The following is a 25,041-nucleotide window of genomic DNA, read 5'->3' as shown; positions in this document are numbered from 1 at the left end:
TTAAAGCTTAGGGTCAGCAAAAATGTAGGATGGTGAAAGCTCCCCAAAGTTTGCTCTTATACTTATTTTACCACAGTGAGTAAAGGGTTTAGCTAAAACAAATAAAATAGAATTCCCACAAGTTGCCTTCTTATGCTCCCGCTTATGGTATCAGTGGGACATGATGCAGCAGCCAACTCTGCCAGTGTCCCCTTTGGGAGAAACAGAAAAGATTAAAGAACACAGAAGTTGTAATATGCTTTTATTTTCCTACCTCATTTGAGTGAGTGGTGACAAAGTATTTCCTTGTACCTTATGAAAAGAAAAATTCTGAAGCAAGTCTATCATTAGCCACATGCCCTCAAAAACTTGATAAATCGGTACACAGTGGGATCTATACCAGGTGTTCTAGGCCAGCAAGCAGAGTCTGAGACCAAATGTCATCGAAAACATTGGTGGCACAGAGGACTGAGTTTAACTTTCACACAGTGGCATGCTCTGTGATACTCATTAGCTTCTAACATTTCTGTTCATGATCTCAAGAACTGGAATTTAAAACACAAATAATCAACCACCCAGAGGCTGAGAGGATGCTAAGATTCTGTATCCTCTTCTGTGGAAGAAGGACAGCTGAGAGACTTAAACTAGCACACCTTGGCTCTAGTTAAACCAAGAATTAGACGGAGGGCATTTTCAGCAACATGTCCTCGGTGTTATAATTTGTTTCTTTCATTCTGTCAGTGCTCAAACTTGTTGACCTTCCAATCATACTTGCCCTTTCTATCCTCATCTTCGCTTTCAGGGAGGATAGTGGTTTTATTACAGGGCAATTGGGAGTGTTCTTAGTATAGTCATTTGTCTGAGGCAGTTACTGCATTACTGTTACTGATCAAACAGTAACAGGGAGCCAGGACTCAGGTTAAGTGGCATTCCTACTTTTGGAATGCTGAAGGCCAAACAGAGGCACATTATCAGAGCTACGAAAAAATGCCTGCAAATTGAAAGAACTCTGTGTACTGACTGCCTGCAGGTTCCAGCTGGGACAAGTCTCAATATTAAATGCATTTATACTAAATGTAAAGAAACTAAAGCAACGTTTATGCTTTCTGAGTAACATGAGAAGGCAAACAATGTCAGGAACGGGTCTAAAGTGTGTAAGTAGCTGCTGAAGTGATAGCTCCTGCGATGCATAAATGTAAATTGATTCACTGCTGTCTTCCTAATATAAAACTCTTATATTAAGCTCCCAAACAGCTAAAAGACAGAACTACTTTAAAAACACTTATTCAAATAAGCCAGACTCACTTCTGACCAGTACAAATTTTAGATTTTATCTAGAACATTTATTTGTTTTTAATTCGGTGAAAAAGGTACCAGACAATAAGGATCACCTGTATTTCCACATCATGCATTGCAAGAAAAAAGGTATGAAAGATCTCATCCAAACACTGTGTCACTGTGCTAATGCTATGCCCAAATAAGCTCTGTCAGGCAGAAGAGTATATTAGTACAGGTTGAACACTCCAATAATACCACTGCATGGCTTTCAATCACCTTAAAGAGCATGCATGCTTGCTCAAGTCCTCCTGCAATATACCTGGTAGACAAGAGCACACAGGAGCTATTCTCACGCTGTAACAATAGACAGATAGAAATGAAGACCCGTACCTTTAAATTTCTTAAGCATTAAATCTGTGATGCAGTCCTACAATTATATCAAGTTATTCTGCCAACATGAATCTCAGAGATACATATCCAAACCAGCAAAGCTGATTAGTAGTGTGGGAGCTCCCTGCATGCTCCTTCAAAACACAATTAAAAAGAGTTTTATTCAGAGTAACACAGGGGTTATAGGGTCAGAAGAGTTTCCATTTCAAAAGGCAGCAGGATACAAACTAGCAGGAAGGGGAAAGTAAATTACCCAGATTTTGTGCTAGAAATAGCATGGGTTTCGAAGGGAATTGAAGCTGGGCTTCAATTTCTTACCAAAATTATCTTACCATTTCTAAAGAAAGCAAAATAAAATAAATCAGTGCAAAGATAAACCCTTTTATGTTGAGACAGTGAATAACTATTGTCCCACCTACAAGTGCAGATTCTGCCATCTTGCCTTGGGCTTCCCCATCAATTCCCACAAAGAACAGATAATAATCCTTTTGACTTTCTAGATTTTAAAATTTGTTTGTTCACATGCTTAAACAGACATTGGTGTTAACAAGAGTCTAACCATCTTATTGTGAATGCTTCCATAGGACTGAAAGGAATCTGAACCTGGAAATATGAGAACATATATGAAGTTAACGGACTCATGCCCAATTTGCTAAGAACTCTGTTGTCCTGTCTTGCATGCAGCTGTTCTCTTGTGTGGTCAGCTTCAGCTCCAAGTGTTTTCTTACTGTTGTGTTCTGTAAAAGAACCACACCTTTCTTAAACCAGCTCACACCAATTTCTGCAATGCACCTCAGACTAGTTCTTACTGGTCTATGAAATCCTAGTTTAAAAGGAACATCCCACTTTCAGAGTAACTTGGTGGATGCTAGCTAAGAGACAAGCAGTAATATTTAGCAGGAATTAATCCTGTAGTGAATATGTTACTTGCCTTTTATATATATATATATATATATGTATATGTATATATATATAAATTATTTCATGAGATTAATACATAAAACTTTGTACCAGCTTTTAAGCTACTCACTTCAACTTAAAGAAAGGTTTCATTTCAGTAACACCAATAAGCCTCAACTCAAACCACAAGAAGCACGGTATTCTTGGATAAGGTCGCAAAATACAGTGCCTGTGTCTTTTTCCTTAGCCTTGCCATTTCAGCATGCCAGAGACACATATTCAGATTCTCAGCTACTTACTGGTGCCTGTATGAGACCTGGCCAAGTTGCAACAGAACAGACTAGCTGAGCTTAAGTGATAGCCTTTGTTCTTAACTTCTTGGAATTTGTCAGGCGCAGTGAGACAAACCGGACTTTGTATTTAATTTCACAAAACCTTCCCCCCAACTCCTGTCCTGCAGCCTACAACTATTGCTTTTCCCACGCTTACTTCCTGAGCTCTGGCCCATGGGAAAGAGAACAAGAGGCAAGATGTTTACAAGCCACTAACTTGTCAGAAACTGCACACTTCCAAAGGTTTAGTAGCAGTGTTCCTTCTCTCTGTCTTACTGATATTGGAGATCCTCAAAAGTTTTGATTTTTAATCGTACCAAATCAGGTTATTTTTCAGACCAACTAATGGAGACACGCACATCCAGTGGCTGCCTGTAGGGCCACACAATGTTTTTCACCCAAAGAACAGAGGCCATCATAAATAACACTAAAACCTTTGTGAAGATGACTGTCCTCTCCACAGCTTACAGCCTAGAGGCTTCATTATTGCATTGACCATAATTCAATTCATCCCTTCCTAAAAGGTCTATTTCTGCAACCAACCCCCACCCTTGAAAATACGTTCAACTAATAATTTCCGATTAATGCAGTCAATTACTAACTCTCCCCCAGCCCCTTACTATCACCTGATTGGGCTAGAATGGAAAGGAAGCCGCAACTAACCAGGGAGGAATAGAAGTAGGGGTAAAATAGCAATAAAAAGTAATTACATAAAAATGCTAAACATATTACATCTGTTAGTTTTCTTAGCCCAGTGGGCTTGACAATTCCAGGTTTTTGCCATTGTCCACGCTCAGACAGACAAGAATAAGAGAAACAGGGAAAGGATCTTTCAATAAGATTATTAAATCAGTGCATGAAAAATAAGTCGTCATTACATTGCAAAAAAGGGAGAGAGAAACTCACTGAAATTTCTTTCTGCAGATTTGCCTTTGTGATCTGCAAGGTGCTGTTCTCCTGCTTACACTCTGTTACCCTGGCAACGTACTCCTGTAAAATAAAGATTATTAAAGCGCATATGATTATTTGGCCGCACAGTGAATGAGGCAGCCGCTTCTGAAATTCCTTATCAGAGAAATTCAATTTTAGGCCAAATTGTGTTTTCACTGCCTCTCAGCTTCTCCCTCCCCCCTGCAATACCAATAAAACCATCATCTCCCCAGCTGTACATGATATTTTGTCACTAACTCTTTCATGCCTTTCCTTTCCTATTCCAGGTTTTATTTTTATTCTGTCAAAGCAGAATGCTTTTCCCAATTTGTAGACTATTTTCTTCTTTACATTTTTCTTTTTCTTTTTTTTTTTTTTTTTTTTTTTTACCCTCCTGTCAGCTTCAGCTTTTTCTTCCTTGTGCATGCAGCTAGCATCAGTCAGCAACCTCATTGTGCTCTACAACAGCAGCAGCGAGAAAAGACAATCCTTCTCCAGTCCATCCTGGGTATGCTAGTGTCAGATCTGTGGCTGGAGGAGCTCGAAAGATGAGGATGGAGTTCAGAGGGGTTGTCTGAAGTGTCAGAAATACACCACTGCCCTTTCTACCCACACACGTCCTCAGGGATCCAAATCTGCTTTAGAGGTTTTGGCTGCCTCTGCCTGCAGTTTGTCTCAAAGGCATCTTTGGAGAGCTGGTGGCCAGCCCATGGAAATTTGTGACTAATGTTTTTTTTTCGCATCAGTTACTAGCAACAGAGCTCTGTTCCAAACCACTGCCGAAGGTCCAGGAGCCCTCAGCTCCCCACAAACGAAACCAGCAGGCCGCCTTCGCAAGGCGCTACGTTTGCACGGCTTCGGCAGCGAGCGTTCCTCAGCATCGGACAGATCACAGACAAAGAGCCCTCCCTAACTACTTCCCAGGCACGTACGCCGCCAAACACAAAGCGCCGTGCGCAGACACCGCTGCGACGTTATTTCGACGCCCTGCGCGGGTTACAAAGCAAACGCGGGGGCGGCGCCCGGGGGCGACCCCCGCCGCCGGCCGGAGCCGGGCCCAGGCCCCTGCCCGCAGCGCGGGGCCGGGCGGCGCAGCAGGGGGCGCTGCCGCCCCGCCGCCGGGGAGCGCCGCGGGCCCCGCGGAGCCGCCCGCGCCGCGCGGCCGGGGCCAGGCCCAGGGCGCCCGGGGCCAGCGAGGCCTCGGTGCTCGGGGAAGGCGAGGGGCGGGCGGCCCGGCCCGCCGCCGGCAGCCTCCCAGCGCCACCGAGAAGGGAGGCGAGAGCACGGCTGGATGAAAGGCGATGAAGTGCAAGTCTCTCGTTTGAGAGGCCGCACAAATTAACTCCGAATTACTGTCAGAGACGGGGAGAGAACGGACGCTGGAAGGCACCGGACTTGTTGCTGCACTCCATCTTGCTTTAGCGTGGCACCTCTCCCGTAGCATCTCCTGAAACCTATCTCCCCTTTCACAGCACCGCGGCGTTTAGTGTCTTTTATTTCTCTCCTGCAGTTTAATTAAAAAACAATGAACCGTTTAAGTAGATGAATGAAAAATAGAAAACTGAATTCCTCTGTTGAAACGCCAGATCTGTGTTTTGTTAGCACGGGGGGAGTGCAGAGGAGCACGAGGAACCGGCTCCAGTCCCTTGGCTCCCTGCGAAGCTGGGGGCTAAAATTAACATGAAGGTAAATGCATCTGATTCACTATGCACAAGGGACTCTGCTTCTTCAGGTAGTATTAAAAAATTACATCGACTCCTGAAAGGAAATGAAATTGCTTCTTTTAATATTGAAGCTGTAATTGTTCCTATTTTTCCTCAATGTTTAATAACTGTGAGCCTAAGCAACTAACAGTCTTTGTGCAACTATTACCGGGCAACTACACCACAGCTGGGATGATAAAAAATTTCTGAAGGCAGTACAGTAAAGATGAAAGTGATTCTTAGAGCTAACATTTTCTTTACTTTTTAAAGATGGTACAGAGAGGAGGCACAATTACCCCAGATTTAGAAGATCTGAATTCAAGCCATGACCTACTGAAGCTTCCCATATCTCAGCTTCTCCTCCCCGTCTTAAAACGAGGGGGATAGCTATTGCCTACCTTGCAGATAATTGCAAGGATAAATACCTCAGAGGCTGAGAGTTAGCTGATAAAACAGAAAAATGCCTAATATTGTCAACACAATGTACCCCAAATGTGGCCTCCAGTTTTGTTATATTTGGCAGAAGATAACTATGATCAATAATAAGAAGAGGACAGAATGTTACAGAATTTCTAGGTTGGAAGAGACCTCAAGATCATCGAGTCCAACCTCTGACCTAACGCTAACAGTCCCCACTAAACCATATCCCTAAGCTCTACATCTAAACATCTTTTAAAGACTTCCAGGGATGGTGACTCCACCACTTACAGGAAAGGAGACCAAAAGGCAACAAGTAGATTTCAATAGAAATAACATACAAAGATCCCAGTTCTATAAAGCTAATGATTTAAAATAGGTAATACAGTAATACAAGCATGCAGAAAAAGCTTAATAACAGTTATAAAGACCAGACCAGAGGTCTCATCTTGGGTCTGATGGTGGACAAAAGCAGGAATCTTACAAGGAGTACAGGCAATAGGACAACATATATGATACATTCCCCAGGTGCTTTTAAAGGCTTCCTCTGTTGCTCACAATTTCCCAAACCAGGGATGGTATCTCCATACGCTAAAATGATGGGGAAGTCAAAAAAAAAAAAAAAAGAGTGAAAAGCATTATAAGAGGTAGAACAATTACATACAATTTATTAAAAGAGTGAAAACTAATGTTCTTATCTAATATCCCTGCAAGAAGTTGACATGACCCCAAAATAATATTTCATTGGGTATCTCCACTGCATAGGTGCAATGGAAAAAGGATGCTGAGAACCCATCTAGAAGCATACAGTGCTAGTACTACTGTCTGGTCTCTCTTACAAAAGAGGGCAGTCTTCCAAACTAAAAACACTGGACATACAACATTGCTGACTTACACTTTTGGCCTTTTCAAATTGTTTTCCTTCTCTCAGTGACACATAACACTACTTCCTTGGCTCACATTGTTTCAAAGAACTGGTAAAAATACCACTTCTCTGTCAACAGGCTTTCCAGTACACTGGAGTTCCAGAATGAGTGATAGAATTAAATAGCTTACAGTCAAGAAAACCACTTTTAACAGGGTATTCAGAACATAAACTGTACTACTTGTATTTCTGAGATGAAATAAATTCAACTTATAAAACTACAATGGGATACAAAATCAGCTACAAAGCTGATACAGATTACAGTTTTTTGGTGCTAGTGTACCTGTGGATCACCTCTGGATCACCTGAAGCAAATTACATTAACAGTTATTTAGGAACTGGAGTTAAGAAAAAGTCTCCTATAGATTAAGGAAACTATACCATGGAAATAAGAGAATCTGTAAAGGATTTAGGGAAAATGGACAAACAGTTGACTGTAAAGTCCCTGAGTGCCTATGTTTCTAGTGTCTGAACTTTTAAAAGGACACTGGAAAATTGGAGACAGTGCAGAGAAGACCCATAAAAATCATTTCAGAACTGGAATAACTGCCTCAGAATGAGAGACTTAAGGAGCTCAATCTGTTTAGTTTATTAAAAAGATCAAGAGATGGCTTGATTACGATGTATAAGTACCTTCAAAGGGAGAAAATACCAGGTCCTAAAGGGCTCTTTAATCTAACTGAGAAAGGCATAACAAGAACCAATTGCTGGAAGCTGAAGCCAGACCAGTTTAAATTAGAAATAAGGCACAGAGTTTTATAGTGAGAATGATTAGACATTAAAAAAGCTACCCTATCAAAGGAAGGAGTATTATTATCTTTTAATATCTTCAAATCAAGACAGGATGCCTTTCAGTAAAGTAAGCTTGAGTTTTAAAAAAATGGCTTAATACAAGGGTAACTGAGTGATAGTTAATGACTTATCATAGATAAGGAAAGCCCTAGCATCTTAATTTGGATTGAAGGCTTGAAATTTGGCAGCATATAGCTTTGGCAACAGGTACATGCCATTTGCACTGTGTAAGAAAAACTGCCTACATCTGGCTATATTATTAGCCTCAGAGAAATATCAGATTGCATATGCCAATCAGAGATCTGATAGTTTAAAAAATTGATATCACTTCTCATTATTTAGTACATTCCATCTCCTGAGAAGGCCACATGCTGACCAGTCCCATAGCAATATCACTATAAACAAGCCTGCTGAAGCCCAGGGCCACAAGTATGAAACCATAAATGTAAATTAAATTTCTGCATGATCACATGGGTTGGCTGTAGCTACCAGCTATAGTTAAAAATACAATGCCAGCCATTGGATATGGAACTGGCTGCATTTTATTCCCTTTGCTGGGGATGGATGTTCCAGGACTCCCATTTGCCTGAACTTTCAAACTAATTCTAAGACCAAGTTGCTTGTGAGCAGTACTAGTTTCCTTCCAGTAACTGAGCATAACCTGTTAATAAGTTTTTAGACTTCCAACCAAGCCACTTTTCTCAAGAATGCTACTGTTACCCTTGACTGGGCATACACATTGCTACAACAGTCTAAAATGTTTAATCCATCCTGGTGTAACCACCCAGCAGCTGTTTTTCTCAAAGCTAGAACCATATCACTAACTTCATTTCATAGCATCAGGGACAAAACTCACTAACAACTTGTGCTAGCGTACTAATTGGTTCATGCAAACCAGGAATAAATAATTCTTGAGATGTTCAGGCTGTTGTCTGGGGTAGCAACAGATCAGTCAGTGATAATGACAGAGGTATATTTGAATATTCTCTGTTGAAGTAAGCTTAATCCTCTTGTACTTTGCCAACAGCCCTCAGACAGCTAACAGGTTAGGTGAAGAAAAATGCATTTATCAGTAAAGATATACCGTGACAGATCTAGATATTCCATGCTTAAACATCCAGGTATTGGAAAGGAGGGTGTTAGCAAGCATAACTACACATCCATTGCTAATAACCAGCAAAGAAATACAAGAAACCAGAAAAAACAAAGTACGGTAGTGTGTTATTTAAGTATAGAAGAGTTGCAGATTTAAAGAAGGCTCAAATATACCCTAGTATAGATGAGGAAGAGTTCTTGCACTTACATGATAATATAAGGAGTACAGAACTTCCCAGGAGCACTGTTTTGTTTTTTTTTTTTTTATAAACATTTTCTATCTTTTCATTGTAATCCCTCTCAAAAGGTTAACAGTCTTCAGGATTCTCATTATAGAAGTAAGATATAACAGCCTGGTCCCTCTGAAGTTCCCCTTGCAGTCAATTACCCAGACACAGGAATATGGATGCTTCAGCTTTGGGTCTAAGGCACACTACTGCAATTTCTAGCACTCTTGTGAAGACACGCAGAATGCATACACTACTGAAAGTGGGGATGTTTGACAAGTGTTCCTTATACCAATGTGGAAACAGGTGTCTTGATGAACAAGAGGTACAAATCAATTTCTATCTTCACAGCAAGATGTTTACTGGCAGAATCATTGTGCTGAATGTGAACTTCACAATCAAAGCATCAGCTTTCCTAAGTGTAGACTGGGTGTCTGTTCCCCTTCATTCCTCTTTGGATACCTACTATCAGAGATTTGCTCCCTGTATGGCAAAGGACTGTATCCTGTTGGCTCCAGTGTCTACTGAGAGCATACCTCTTTTTGAAAAAGGACTTAGTGAGCAAATGCCTACAAAATGAATGGAGTAGAAAGATTTCAAGAAGGCACGGTGAAGCAGGACATCCCCAGTTTTGGTATACAAGCCTGATGCATCCATTACTGATTGGCACTTCTGGCAATTGTGAATGATCACAGTGAGTGAATAAAGAAGGAGATAGCATAGAAGAGAGCGAGACGTTGGTGGCATTTGAATGTGCCTTCTAGCACGAGTCTCAGACATAATCCACATACAAAGATGACAAATCCACTAATACAGTCTCCATTGAGGGCAATACAAGACATTTGCCCAAATGAAAAATAACAGAGCTGCCTCACCCAGCTCACCCCAAAAAGCAGGCAGGAACATTCATTCCCGTCTCTGAAGTGGTTTGGGATACCCTAGAATTAAACTGAGAAAGCCAATAAGAAGGCAGATCTGTCACAACAGATTGCATGTCCATGAACACCTGAGTCAAGATGAACTTCTCCCATAAATAGCAATGCTAGAGGTAAGATATGCTGCTTGAGAGCAGTCCAGAAAGATCTTCTGAGGATCCAAGTTATTGAGAAGAAGAAATGTTGATGAGAAGGCCAAGGTGAGATAAGAGAAGCCAAGACATATTTCCATCACTTTTAGTGATGGAAATAGAATGATATTATCAAACACTTTTTCCCTCACAGCACTTAGTCATGGGGTCTTTGGTGAAAGTTTGGTGAAAGCCCTAGATTGCCTCAACTATATGTAGAATTGCACTGCAAAAGTCAACCTTGTCAAATAGTTGTTATACTTCATCTGTTCTCAGTTTCATAAGAGATTTTCAGGAAGTTTTAATTAGGCTTAAAATCGCTTCTGTTTAATTGGGCTGCATTTGGAAGTGCTGCCAGGTATGAGACACCTAAGAGAACCATAAGATTTTAATGTCTACAGCAGAACTCTCAAAGACAGTCCACTGAGAAAATAAGCATTGTCATGGACAAAAATGAAGGCAACACAATATAATTACATGCTAAGAAAACTGCAGCAAGAAGGATCAGTACCAATGTTTTTACTGAGGTCTGTATTGGGGCACTTACTGTTCCAGTCTCATCTCCTTGTGATGACTAAATTCCTTCTTTGAGAAGCATGGAGGAGTTACTTCCAGGAATGGTAAAAAGAAATTCTTGCATGGGAGCAGTGAGTGCAGGGATCCGGAGAAATGCATCTGTATCCATGTTGTCTGATAAGAATCTAAATAAAACCTGCTGTCATGACAATAGGACTGACCCAAGAGCCTGTGATGAAGCCAACTGTGGGGAGAGAGAGAAGGGCTCAATAAATACTCAGAATTTCTTTTGTGCTGAGCATGATATAAGATATGGAGCTGTGCCAAAGAAACACTTGGTGCTAGATGCCAAACCATCAGTCTGCTTCAGCTTTGGCAGCACCTGACTCCTGAAAGCAAGTTGCTGAAGGTGAAAAAGAATGGGACCAGTTCCAAGTCTACCACTTAGGCTTATCACCAGACAACCAGAGCCAGAGTTTTCCGAAGCAGTGCCAGGCATCCAGACTCAACACTTGAGCTTCTGAAGAAAGCCTTGAAGTCTGGGAGGCCTCCATGCAAGTAACTGGTGTACTGGGTCTGGCTGGGATGGAGTTAACTTTCCCTGCAGCAGCCCATACAGTGCTGTGCTCTGCACGTGTCGCTAGAACAGCACTGGTATCATACCAGTGTTGTGTCTACTGCTGAGCAATACTGGCGCATACAAATACTGGAGTGAGTGCGGTTGTGGTGTTCAGTGGCCTAGCAAGGTAAAACCACCACAACTGGGAGCTAGAAAGTAGAATGGGATCAAGACCTTCTGTCCCCAGTTTCTCTGCAGATTGGTTCTAGGGACACTTACCAGGTGAAGGGGCATATGAAAATAATAGCATTATTTTATGAAGTCTCATTGCTACAAGATTTAGATGCAACTTCAGTTGAGAGAGAATCTCACGGTTAGCATGACCAAGACACACTTAATGACTGCACTCTAGAATTCTCACACCAAGACAGAATCTGCGCTTCAACAAAGTTAGGAGAAAACTTTGAAATAGATATTAGTTGTGCCATGGTTTTACCATAGTCTGAAACGTTTGTTAGGCATATGACAATTCAATTTTCAGGGCTAAACTATTTTACATCTTCTAATCCAATTTCAGTTAACTCAGTCAATGAATGGCCCTTCTACCGTTTACTTCACACTCCTATCATGATAGGCCTTATTAAAACTTGATAATGAAGGATATTACCTGATATCTGAGATATCTTTTCCTTCTTGCATTATGATCATAATACATTTCATTTGCATTCCTTAGGCCCTGTCCAAAGCAATTCTTCTCCATGGTTTCTGCTTATGCTCTTCAGATGCTTGTGGACAAGTATAACACTCTTCATGTATTTTGCCAAGATAAATATATCTAATTCTTCACATATTTCCACATAAACCATTACTTCCAGCCCTTAAACACAGTTTTACTCAGGAAAATGACTTTAGAAATGATGTTGCCAAGATCCACGGTTACTAATCTCACAGCAACTGTTCCATTATTTTTTCTAACTGCCAGTGCTTTGTACTAGCAAATTATACATATATATATATATTTTTTTTTCTGTGCACTCTTAAGTAGCAGCATGAAGAAAATCTTAGGTTTGTAGTATCAAACATACATTTTCTTTATTCACACTCTTTAGCTCCTTGTGAATTTACTTTTGCTATCTTCCATACAAAAATTAATACAAAAATCATTGAGAAATTTGCATACACACAATGTCACTATTTGTCACCTCTGACCTGTACATGTCAAACAACAATTGTTGATTAGAAACTACTGGTAAGAACCAGTATTTTATTTTTGGTATCACACCTAGTATATATCAAGTGTTTAAAAAAATTCTTCTTGTGAGTGCAAAACTCATAATCTTTAATGAAATGCAAGCAAGCTGATATTTTCAGTGGGTTTCACATGACTGTGATTGAGCAGGCTTAATTGTGTTGAAGATACAGTAACAGAATAAATCCAGCCTGGCCAATCCTAACTTACAGAAACAAGACACCTTAAACATGTTATTTTACTTCAAGTAGATAAACTCATCAAAATTTTACTGAAAATTTTACTTGTGTTATTAACACAGAGCACTTATCAAATGTTGATGCAAAAAGCCCAAAGGAGCATGTGTAAACTGGCTTCTTCAGACAAAATCAAGACGACGACCTGAAGTAATTTAATATGGACACTAGGAGAAAAATTTACTAGAAACACTCTTCCAATGATGAACATATTCAACTGACAAAAGTCACATATGCACTTGGAAAGGAACAAAAGAACATAGAAGAAATGCCATACAGACTATGAAGACGACTATCAGAAGACTCAGCAAGACAAAATAAGTATCAGACAAACTGCATACCTTCATTTCAGTTTTGTCATAAATACCAGGACCTTAGTATGTTTGGAAAAGAACATGAGAGGAATTTTTAAGAGGAACATATTTAACTGAATATTTTCATATTTGATGTTAATATATTGGATATTTTCAACACACCCAGTACATCAATTCACAGACCTACAGTGTTTATTAACTAATTTAAGAAGAAAATCAAACCCCAAAGTGTGCAAATTTAAGTGAATTACAAAGCTTTAAAAAACACTTGAAGTTCTTTAAGATTCCTAGTAACTAGTCACCATTCTACTTGCTGCTGAGCACTGACTAGTGATAGTTTGTATGCTTCAGCAGGCATCTAACTGGTAATGCTAATATATATAAACACACAAAAAAGCTAGTTAGTGACTCCTCCTGAGGAATACATTTTAAATAAGCTTTTCTAAGATTAAAAAAATAAAAGAAAGTAAATAAAAACTAAAAGTGCACCCACCAAAGCTGAGATGTGTGCAAACAAAGAATACGGTCCTCCAAGAAGTGCACTATTATTTCCCATAGTAAGATCTGTACATTGAAAGCAATGCTAATATGAAAAAACATCAAAGTTGCAGTTTATTACGCCTCAATGATCTCCAGAGTAAATTTGCTTAGTGTGCAAACTGAAAGATGATTTTCTCACCTTCTAGCTATGAAAAGCTGAAACTAATTTTGTGTTCTCTGGCCACTCATGATACAGTCTCTACAATCAAAACATAATTAACAACATTGCTGTTGCTACTGATGAATAAGCTAGGAAAGTATCTACCTCCCTCTTACCTAACACTAATTTTGCAAGGAGAAAAGGGAGAGTGAAAGGCAAGAACAAAAGTGTTTTGAGGTCAAAATAGCAATTGCCATATCATTCAATAAGGTAGCCACTTTCTAAGTGTGATTAGTTATAGTTAGAAAAAGAACTTCACTAAGGAAAAACAAAGGTCCCATCCACCTTTCAAACTTTCCTGGTTTTAAACTTGACAAATAGATAGCATTCTCTCTTATTATTGACTCAGTCTTGTTCTGAAAGGCAAATGTTATGATTGTGGCACTGAATACAGCTTCCATAGCAATAATGGCACAGAATATATTTTAAAAATAAGGTTAAGGCAAAGAGAATTGATGATGCTATTACTAACATCTACAAGAGTCTATGAGCAAACAGACGAAAAGGGAGACCAACAAGTAGAAACAGCTTTGAAAATATTCCCTACTCATGCTCAGACTTTAAATTAATAGCAGCTAAAACAAATTATAGAACCCTTCCCCATTTTTCTTAACATTTCTTCCTCAGTTTTGTTTATGAATTCAACCTCTTCTGTCCTCCCAAAATTTGAAAAACAAAGCACAAACAAAGGAAGATACATTCTCCTCCTCTCCTCTAGAATAGCACAAGCTATTCTCAACATCAGGTCAATAACAATGAAACTAGGAGAAAGCTTTTCAATATTAATTTTTTTTTAAGCTAGTCCAATTAAAGATAACACCTTCAAACTCCCTTAAGCTGCATTTTCCAGGGATTTTAAAACATTGGATGCAAAACGCTGATGATGGAAGAAGCTGAAAGCTAGCTGCCAAGCTTTGCCAGGATTAAAAACTTTGTCCCTAGGGAACTGGCTAGCAATTGGCCACATGATCCAATGTTACACCAACCTTTGTCCTATTCCAAGGGCTTCCTTTAATCCAATTTTTTAGATACAGCTTGATATTATTATCCCAGATCTCATTACCACATTGCAGAAGAACAGACTTTAAGTCCTGAATCAAGAAAGAAATACAGACTACAAAACAATCAATTCCGATATTGGCTAAACCAAAGAACTCTACTAACAGAAACTCATCCTTACTTGGAGTGAAGGGTGGACAAGAGTGATGGAAAAGTGTCCATATACTATCAAAAAAAAAAAAAGAAAAAGTCCAGAGTTCCTCTCCTGCTCCAGGCTTTTTAGGCATGGTTTGTACTTCCATGTGAAAGAAACAGGGCCAGTGTCAAGACCATATTCAGAGACATATGCATTTCTATTGCAGCTGCAGACAATGTGCCACAAAAAAGCTTACTAATAGGTGCTCCACTTTCAGTAGTCTCTGTTAAGCAATTATTTGTTGTCCCCAGGTTATTACATTTACATTTCTAACTGTTAAAACGTTGTCTAGAGCTATATTCCGCATCTTCAATTTGAGGGGCAAGCTCAATATTTTCTCTTCCTGAATAATTAGAGTTGTAATCTAATTTAGCAGGAAAGCAGAAAACAAGATAAAAATCTCAACACATTAGTAACTGTGCATACTATTTCTCAGACTTACCATTCTACACAGTGATTTCTCAGAGTCACAGGCTACAGAAAGTGTTGCACAAAAATGCATTAATATTTCTATCTCTTGATTTTTAGGACTACTATATTATGATAAATCTTGATTATGATTCTATGGAAAGTATCAAAAGACTGTTACAACATCCATCATCAAAAGAGATGTCTGAGCCCTAAAAAGTTGAAGTCTTGAAGACAAAAACAGAAATACATTAATTTTCTCATTTAGATGAAATTCAAACAAAATCTTAAATTAAAAAACAAAGCCAGGGCTGAAGTTGGGCCCTGAGACTGCAAAACTTGATAGAATGTAGAATGAAGGGCAGGAAAAAGTTCAAAGAAGTATTCTAGCTGGTAATTCAAACCAGACTTAGCATATGAAAGGGCATTCTTCATGTAGACTTAATGGTGAGAGAAATCATGGATTTACTAAAATCTCTTTAGTGATGTTTCGTGACATACAGTATATATAACATGTTGCATAAGACTTAAAACCACTGACAATATTAGTCAAGCTATTAAAGCTAGAACAAAGTATGAAAGGCATGCAGCAGAAATAAAAGTTCACTGAAACTCTTGGAGAGAACTGTTTGGATGTTGCATCTGCACCTCAGTGAGGGAGGGAACAGAAGAAAGGTCTAGTTCTCCCAGTGTAGTAAAGGGACCTCCTATTCCTAAAACTCTTTTTCCTTTGAGCAGAAATACCATCACTAGCTTGAGACAGGAGAAAAGACACTCCTTTCATTCCAAAGACAAAATACAGATTCGGAGTGCCCCCAGGAACACTCGAATGCTCAACCGTTCCCATAGACTATAAGACAGGTATCAATTATTTTTCTGAATATCTATCCTTCTAGACCCCATTTCACGCTTCCTGAATCAGAGATTTTTACTTATTAGTCCTTAATGAATTATTTGTCGTTTTTAGTCACTGTTGAACCCATGTAAACTTGTAGCATCCACAACTGCAGAGTTCTGCAGCTTAATCACACAGCATGAAGAACCACCTCCTTATGTTTGAACCTCACACTTTGTTTTATTTGATGTTCCCTAGGTCTTACAACAGCATAAGTGTGTTATCATTTCCTATTCATCTTCCCCATGCAACTAACAGATTATACTTCGCCATCATTCCCTTCTCTACACCCTCAGTCACCCATAGGTGTTCTAGGCCCAGAAGTGTCACGTTCTTAAATTCAAGGGACAAATCTTACACAACAGCTCGGAAACTACAAGTTTGGTGCAGCAGTAACCATTGATCGTAGTGACAGTGAAAGGATACCTCAGGGTTAAGTACATTCTGCTAATGAATATTTATAATCTAACTCAAAACCAATGGAGGTTGCTAGCAAAAAGACTGATAAATCTTAGATGGTTTGCCAACTGAGATTGAAGCAATGCCAAAAAATATGCTTGCTTATCCAATATATCTAAAACAGTTCAGTACTTTTTTTTTCCCCCCCAAAAAAAAGATGCTCTGGAGTTGTTTCCCTTCTTTGAAAGAGTAGCAAAATGCAAGAGTCACAAAGCAAAAATTATGCACAGGTATGCAGAGCTCCTCAATAGCACCCTTAAAAAAAATCTTTAAAAAGTCCCCCCCCCCTTTTCTTTTCTTTTTTTTTTTTTTTTTTTTTTTTTTTACATAAATACACACAGAAGACCAAAGTAAGGAATTTTGGATCTTAATAACCTGAAGTCAAGGAAGAAAATACATAACCTTACACTTTCCACAGGAGTATTATTCAGGTTTCACTTTAGTGACTCAGCAGCAACTTTGAAAGTCTCAAATACCTGCCAGTATATATCAAAACACTTAATCTTTGCAACCAAATCTATAAGCATGCTACAACTCCACTAGCCATTTGTCCAGTTAAAAGAGTGACTTTAAAATTGTATCCTCATTTGGGACTGTACTCAAACAATGCAGCACAGATTTTCACAGATGCTCAGTAAAGCTATGGATCAGAAGTGCTGTAACCTGGAACTTTCCACACCAGCAGTGTCATACAAGGCTAGATGGAAGACACAGATTTCTAGAGATCAAATGGGGATGCCTCCCTCATAACTGAAATTGTGCTGTGGACCAGATTATCCCATTAGTCCTCCCATGTGGGAAAATGTACATTCCTCCCCCCCATAAGAAGAACAAAGACCATTGATTTTTCTGTTTATAGAGAACGAAAGGAACAAAACAACTCATGCAAAACCCTCAGTCTTAAATAAGGGATTTTTAGATAAGCGCTTTTTTCCCCCTAGAAACAGTTGCATCTCAGACTATGAAGCCTGAATATTCTCTAACTCATGCCTGTGTCAGTGCAGTGACTTCAGTGGCAGTCTCAGTTATAGAAACTTCTTTTCTGGAGGAGGATGTCTGGCATTGAACACTGACCATCAGAACTGGCTGTTTAACTGACAGAGGCCACAAAGCTTTAATATATTATCTGATTTATACTGCTATTCATATCTATCAAACTATTTACAGTAAGGAAAAAAGTATTTTGGTAGTTTCTTGGATGCACAGAGAGTCTCTGTAGCATCCTGACTAACAACAAATATATTTTACCATAATTGAAGCAACTATTTGGTGCAAGTATGAAAGGAATTGCTGAACAGTTTTCTCAGTTACTGTGCGAGAGACCTGATAAAGCAGCAAATTTTGTAAAACATGCATTTAGAGAGCCTGCAAAGAAGTACAGCTTCAGATAAGTAACTTTTTTTTTTTTTGGCAATTCATCTCATAACGCTGAGCATGATGCCAAAAGTCATTGCAATAGTACATTAGGTCCTGTAGGATTCATCTCTGGAAGTGGACAACAGGTGTACCACGTGGTAGCATTCTATGCTTACGTAGAAGAAAAAATTCACCATTTCCCAACACCTGCTTTGAGATGAGGACTACTATACTGCAAAATATTCTACTACTGAAACAGCTGTGTAACCCAGGATATTTAAGGATTACTTGCACCAAGTTTTAATTTAGGTTAATTTAATTCCTCATTAATTTGGGGAACTTGATCTATTTGCAAAGGGTGGCACAGACACGCCACGAGTGTTTACTCCAGGATAAAAATATTTTGTTTAGTCTGAATACGACTCTCTAGCAGCTTACTAGATTTATCTGGATCGTTTGCAAAGTTTATTGAAAAGTACACATAATAAACTCAGCAAAAAAATCCTCATACAAGACTACTGTTCACTAAACAGAAATGCCAATATTCTACATGCTAACAGCCCCAACTGAAGCAGTTTATTTAAACAGGAGGAATTAACTTCAGGGCAGCTGGTCTCCTGAATGTCAATAGGCAGTAACTCAGACTTCTTTTTTGGTGTTATAGTTCAGGAAAATGAATCTTTGAAAGCAGAAGACAGAATGAAATTGAACACACTAGCCATTAATGGATGGATTCTAATACCAATTATTGAAGGTAATTCTAATATTTGTCTTTCAGAATATGGACTTCTCACAGAAGTTGTACAGTTGTACAAGTATACCAGCAGTCACAAAAAGATTATAGGTAAGCTTTTTTTTTTTCCACCTCTTTTAAATAAGCATGAAAACCAGATGTAAAAGAGCAACTCCTGATCCTCAGTTACCTGCCTCCTATAAAACAAATGAAAAATAACCTCCCCTCAAAGCCACGTCCACAGATCTGTGAGGATCTGTAAGCTGGAAGAAAGTTGCTTCAAAGCCTGAAGAGTATAATGATTAAGAGAAGCTAGACAGGAAGAGTACACAGCCATTTTTCATTCAGTTAACATACCATCCACCTTGAAATTAAAGGCTCCAAACCTTTACAAAAAGATAATTCTATACAGATTTTGCCACTGCATTGCAAAGCAAATACTTGTGTTAACTCAGCCTTATGACTTGAAGTCATGGTCCTATGCCCCAGATTGGAAATGGAATAGTCATAACACTGCATTTTCTTCTTCTGTGTCAGTACCAAGGGAATATTACAAGATCTCAAGCATTATAATTTTTGGTACTGTAGACTTTCCTTAATATTTTCATATTCAGCCTGATGCATCTCAGCATTATGACACAATGAAAGGGACAAGGACTAACCCAACAAGCAAGGCTGTCTTCAGTCCACAACAAAGGACTGAAATTGCTTTTTTGGAAAAAAAAAAAAAAAAAAAAAAGGAACCAAGTCAAAACAAATAGAAAAAATATTGGCAAGTGATTTTCTTATGAGCACTTAAAGTACAGGTTGAGCAGTTGTGCAACCTTATTTTGCAATTGCAGAAGTAAGTTTGAGTTGATATTTGTATTTGGCTAAAATAAAACTATATATTTAAAGGATAAATACAAGAATTGCTCTACATTGCAACATATTAAAGAGATATTACCTCAATAAATAACATTTATTAAAATTAAAAGATAATTGATGTTCAAACAAAACCCCAAAGCAAACAAAACTAGAAGGAAAAGCATTAGTGTGTTAGAACTGCTTTCCTGCATGAAGTACAGGAAAAAATTATGCCTGTTTTACTGATCTGTTAGTGTTGAAATCTCAAGAAACAGTTTTGGATAAATTCAAATAAATTTACTTCCTCTTTCGCCAAACAAGCCCAAGCAGTAAAAAAAAAAAAAAAAAAAAAAAAAAGCTGAATTACTTGAGATAAGTATTTGAGACTAACCATAACATTAGGTGGGAAAAAGATTTCAGTTATCAATTTTGATTTTGAGTTTGGAATTGTATCAAGTGCTCTTCTTCTACTTTTGGATATAAAAAATGAATAGAAGTGATTTTTTTGCATGAACAATCTTTCCAAAAAGCTACAATTGTTTTGGCAGATTACACACACACTATTCATCTATGTGGAATACTCTCCCATTAAGTGGGACAAATAGAGATTCTACTGTAAATTCCTTCAGAGGAATTGCAGAGTAAGCATTCATGTCATAGCCACAATGGGAGATAAGTATCTGATCTGAAATTTCAGCACTGTGGTGGTTAAAACAGTGAGAGAAAAACAACATTGTTTTGCACTTAGAAACCTGTTTCTAATCAGCTGAGCTACTCCTATGGGGTCAAATAAAAATGATTAGCTTATTAAAAGCATAGCTTTGCTATTTAATAAGCAAAAATGATTGAAAATTCTGTTCCAGATCCTGATAATTTTAGTGTTTCTAGTTAAGCCTGCAAAATTGCATTCATTATTAGTGTCTAGATTCATTAACAATTCAATTTATAGATATTAATGCTTATAATGCATGCTTCGCTTGCCAAAACTTGAAGAGAAATTGTTTCAATTAGCTTTCATGGATCATGAATCCTACCGGCTGGGTATTTTTAGACAAAAGATACAAACACATCCCCAAGCAATGCTAATGCACAGCTGGGATTCGTATGTAAGGTCAGCTAACAGTTTAAAAGGAAAAACAGTAAATGAGTTTTACACAGAAGAGTTAGACAGGAACAGAACCAATCAAATATTTGTAAGTCATACTACTCTAATAGAAGTCAGGATTCTGCTTTTTCTGCTGTATTTTTAGAAAGTCAGTCCAGGAATATACAAACAAGTTACTAGGTTAAAGAATTTTTTCAGCATGTGACTAAGACATATTAGATATACATACAGGCCCAAGGCAAATTGTTCCATTCTCATTTTCATGCAAACTATACAATTAAAATCAGTAAAGATGCAGATGTAACCAAGAACAGTATTTTACTCAACTCTGTTCTTCTTTCCATAGTCACTTACAGTCAAGCAGAGGCAACTAAAACCTAAACATTTTTTCACTATGCATGCAAAATAAAGGAGCCACAAGATGAATACTCTGAATAAAATATTCAGTAGTTGAGCTGACTGGGTTGGCAGTTCAAGAATATTATGACCAGTGCTACGACCATGTGAACAGAAGGCTTGGAAGCAGGAAAGCCTTCTTCCAGTTATGCCACACCAGGAAGAGTTGAGCTCTACCAAACACTCAGATCTTGCTCAATTCATTGAAGCACTGTGCATGAACCAAGGAAAGTATGCAGCCTCAGGATAGAGATTACCGATTTTATCTGAGCACTTAAAGGAAAAGCACCCAGAATTGCTTACATCCAAATGCTGGACTTTATTAATATAAAAAAATTACTATAAAAATTGGCTTTTACTATTGCCAGTAAACCACTAACCTTCCTTCTCCTCTTCTAACGCTATTAAACACCAGCTGGAAATGGCTGAGATTTTAAATGCAGCTGCTATATAGAAGGTATCACAAGGTACATCAGATGTCTCTGAAGTCAGGGCAAATCCTTGAAGACAAACAGCAGATCTGTTGTTCCTTCTTCCTGAATACATGGTTACATAGCATGAGGACTTCAGTCAAGTAAAAACCCACAGTCCATTAACTGCTATACAGCACCATAACTTCTGATTCTTGAAGGTCTGCTTCTGAAATTAGGCTATCTTCCAATCCTTACAGATATTAAGCCCTCTGTGATTATTTATAGAACTTAACATGCAAATACAATGAAAAGCTGGCTTGGCTTTTATTTTTCATTTTGGTGGTTCATATCCATTTCTGTAGGCAATGTCTCTCAAAACGCTGTAGGTATTTCCAGTTCACCCTTTCAGCAATGGAGGAAGAAGGAAAAAAAAAAAGGCCTTTGAAATATAAACAGTGTAGCTAAGGAACAATCTGCTTTTGACTCAGTCTTCCTTTGACTCATGCCCATGTTATTTGTCTCCAAAACAGGTTTATGAAAGATGTATTCAGGATCAGAAAAGATTCAAAGAAAATTAGTATTTCTGCAAACAGATAACTTTGGTTTGTCTCTCTCCTCTCTGTGAAAAAGGTTAATTAAATTCTAGGAATATTGAAAATAATCAGTATTTTATCCAAGCAGCCTGAAAACCATTCCTCCATAAAGCTGGTCTTCATTTCAAAAGTGTTTAGACTATACAGATCAAATCATTTCTTTTGAGATAGTTTATTTTGTTTAGGGAGCAGTACTCTGTAGAATATCACCCTAATGGTTGACTGCAAAGGAGTCTCAATCATTTTCCTGCTAGGCTTGAGCAAGTCTAACCCACCTTCATTTGTAGGGCAGTATGTCAGGCCCACAATAAATTTTTCCCCAGTGAAGTGGGAGCATCTGCTTCACTGGAATTTTTCTGCAGAGACAAGCAATTAAGAAAAACATTGAGAAGACTAACAACACAGAAGTTAGCTGGAGCTCAGTCTACATGCCAAGACTGTTAACAGCTTGCCCACAGCTCAAGACAGCTTCAGGGCCACCTGTCTTACAAATATGCCTTTACTATTAAAAAAAATAGTGTAGTTAGGACTTGAGTAAAGGTAACCTTATTATAACTCAAGAGAAAGCAAAAGCAAATAATCTGTCTTCTGCAGTTGAGCTTCACCATAAATTTGCCAGTGCATTAATAGATTATGGATCACACTCACTCTTAGTTTGAACCATACCGCTACTGAAGCCTTGCAAGGTACAAAAAGCTGCCATAGTGAAAATCAAGATCTTCTCACAGATTCAAAAACAAAGGTTGGATGTCGTCTTTTGGACATGGTTTAATAGGTGATATTGGTAGTAGGGGGATGATTGGATCAGATTATCTTGGAGGTCTCTTCCAACCTTTATAATTCTATGATTCTAAAGTATAATCTAAACCACTGTGTTTAATGATCTGATGTCTGTCCTCATCAACATCAAGGAAAAAAGGAATAAGCCCACAAACCTGAACTTGTACTACCCATGTTCACAAATTCATTACTTTACAACTATAGCTTGAATGGTCTGTAAAAAAGTCAACTAATTTAATAAGCAAACTGCCTCAAAAATACATCAGAAATGAAATGATAGTGCTAGCCTTCCTGCCAACAGCTGTGGTCAGCAATGAAATCATTAGCAATACCACATTACTATTCGAGACCATAATTCATTTGGTTTAGAAAGTCCACAGAGGCCTGACTTGCTTTGCCATGAAAAACTGAGAGCAAGCAGATTCCAATTACGAGAAGATCCTGTTCTTTACCTCCCCCACTTCCTACACACATGCTTTCATACATCTTTTACCAACCTCTAAAAAGTCTGATTATTTGACTATGCGCCCAATCTATCACCCAAAGACCTCTCTCCCATGTTCATCCCTACGTTGGCAAACCTCTAAGTATTTTCAGATTGATGAAGACAATGGTACAACTAAATAGATGTGTAGGCTACACTGATTATAAATAATTAGGTTGTGTTCCTCTGTGGCACAGGCTTTGCTAAACTTAGCACATCCTGCAGGGTATTTGGCTCATCTGATACTGTCCTTTTAGAGGCAAAGTCAGCATGCCTAGTAGCCAGGAAGACGTGAACCACTGTCGGAAAGCAGAAGCTTGCATGGAAAAAGTACTCAGGTCTGAACCAGCACAAATCAAAAGGCAAAGTACAGCAAAAAAGAAGAAATAATTCACTTGAAGTCAGTTAGCTAGTTTTCAGAAAGAAATACCTGAAGATGCAGATGCATCTTTAAACATACATACATTTATATATATAGCTGGCCTTTAGACCTTCACTGTTTGCACATATCACATGAACCAATGACAGTGTCATGTAGGAACATCTAGTCAAAATAGAATGTCAGGAGTTACCTAATTACAGAACAGCTGAGGTCTCTCACCTGTTGTTCTGTCGCATTCAGACCTGGTAACTGCTCTGTAATTGTGCACTGTTGCCCTCTTTGAATCACACTACAGCATCAAGTTTTCAGAAATCCTCAGGTTACATGTACACATATGAACAAGTACATAAAAATAACAGAAGGCATTATGGCATTTCAGTGTTGGTAGATTATCAACCTCTGATCTTTGGATGATTACTAAAAGGAGGTAGAAAAGTCAAAGAAAAGCAAGAGTATTAGCAGACTTAACTTGAATAATCAGGGTTTTGCAGATGTGTTCTGTTCTAAAAATTGAATGCACAATCAGAAAAAGGGCTAAGAGACTGTTCATTATTACAGAGATTTTTACTTTTGTACTGTACACTTTGTAAGGACAACAGTACTCCCCAGATTTTGTCTTTGTTCTCTTAAATGCAGTAAGACAGTCACTTCTAAATTTTGATTTTAATCAAAATACATGTTTTTTTATTCTTTGTTAATATAAGAAGAACATTTTAATTGTATTCTTAAAGACTAATACTTAGACAGGAGAACATGGTACACCTGTAGCATACAGATTGGAAAAATACACGATGGCATGTAGCTCCTTTCTCCAGAGAACGTTTATGCAAGAAAAAAGCAATAAAGAAGAACAAGCTGCTTTTCAGAGTCAGACACTGAATCTATCCATGATGGATAGTTTTCTAAAAGCAGACATTTACATTTTCAGGTGCTCCTTTAAATATGAACTATTTTTTCTTGTATGCTTAAAGATCTAAAAAATATGAATTAAAAATATTAATTAGCAAAGTGAAAAGAGCAGAGCTCTGGAAAAGTGTCAAGGATCAAGAAAACATGGAACACTTAATTTGGACAAATAGAGGAGAGTTTGATGGAATAGAATCATGGAATCTGAAGATAATTAACACAAAAGCATTCATAAAAATACATTTCTTTCAGTCATTTCAAAGAACATCTCCAAACCACAGTTTTATTTAAATGTGGTAAAACAACAAACTATTTACCATTAGTTTAGTTGGAAGATCCTGCTTGAAGTTACATACTTTATTTTTAATTTTTAATCTGTTTTTCTTTCATTTTCTCAGGGAATGTTTGTTATTTTTTGTTGTTGTCATTGTTCTTAATTACATCCCTGATACACAGGACATTTCCTACCAAAGGAAACACAG

This window comes from Aythya fuligula, chromosome 12, assembly GCF_009819795.1.
Source record: "Aythya fuligula isolate bAytFul2 chromosome 12, bAytFul2.pri, whole genome shotgun sequence".
Taxonomy (NCBI): Eukaryota; Metazoa; Chordata; class Aves; order Anseriformes; family Anatidae; genus Aythya; species Aythya fuligula.
This window is presented reverse-complemented; position numbering follows the sequence as displayed.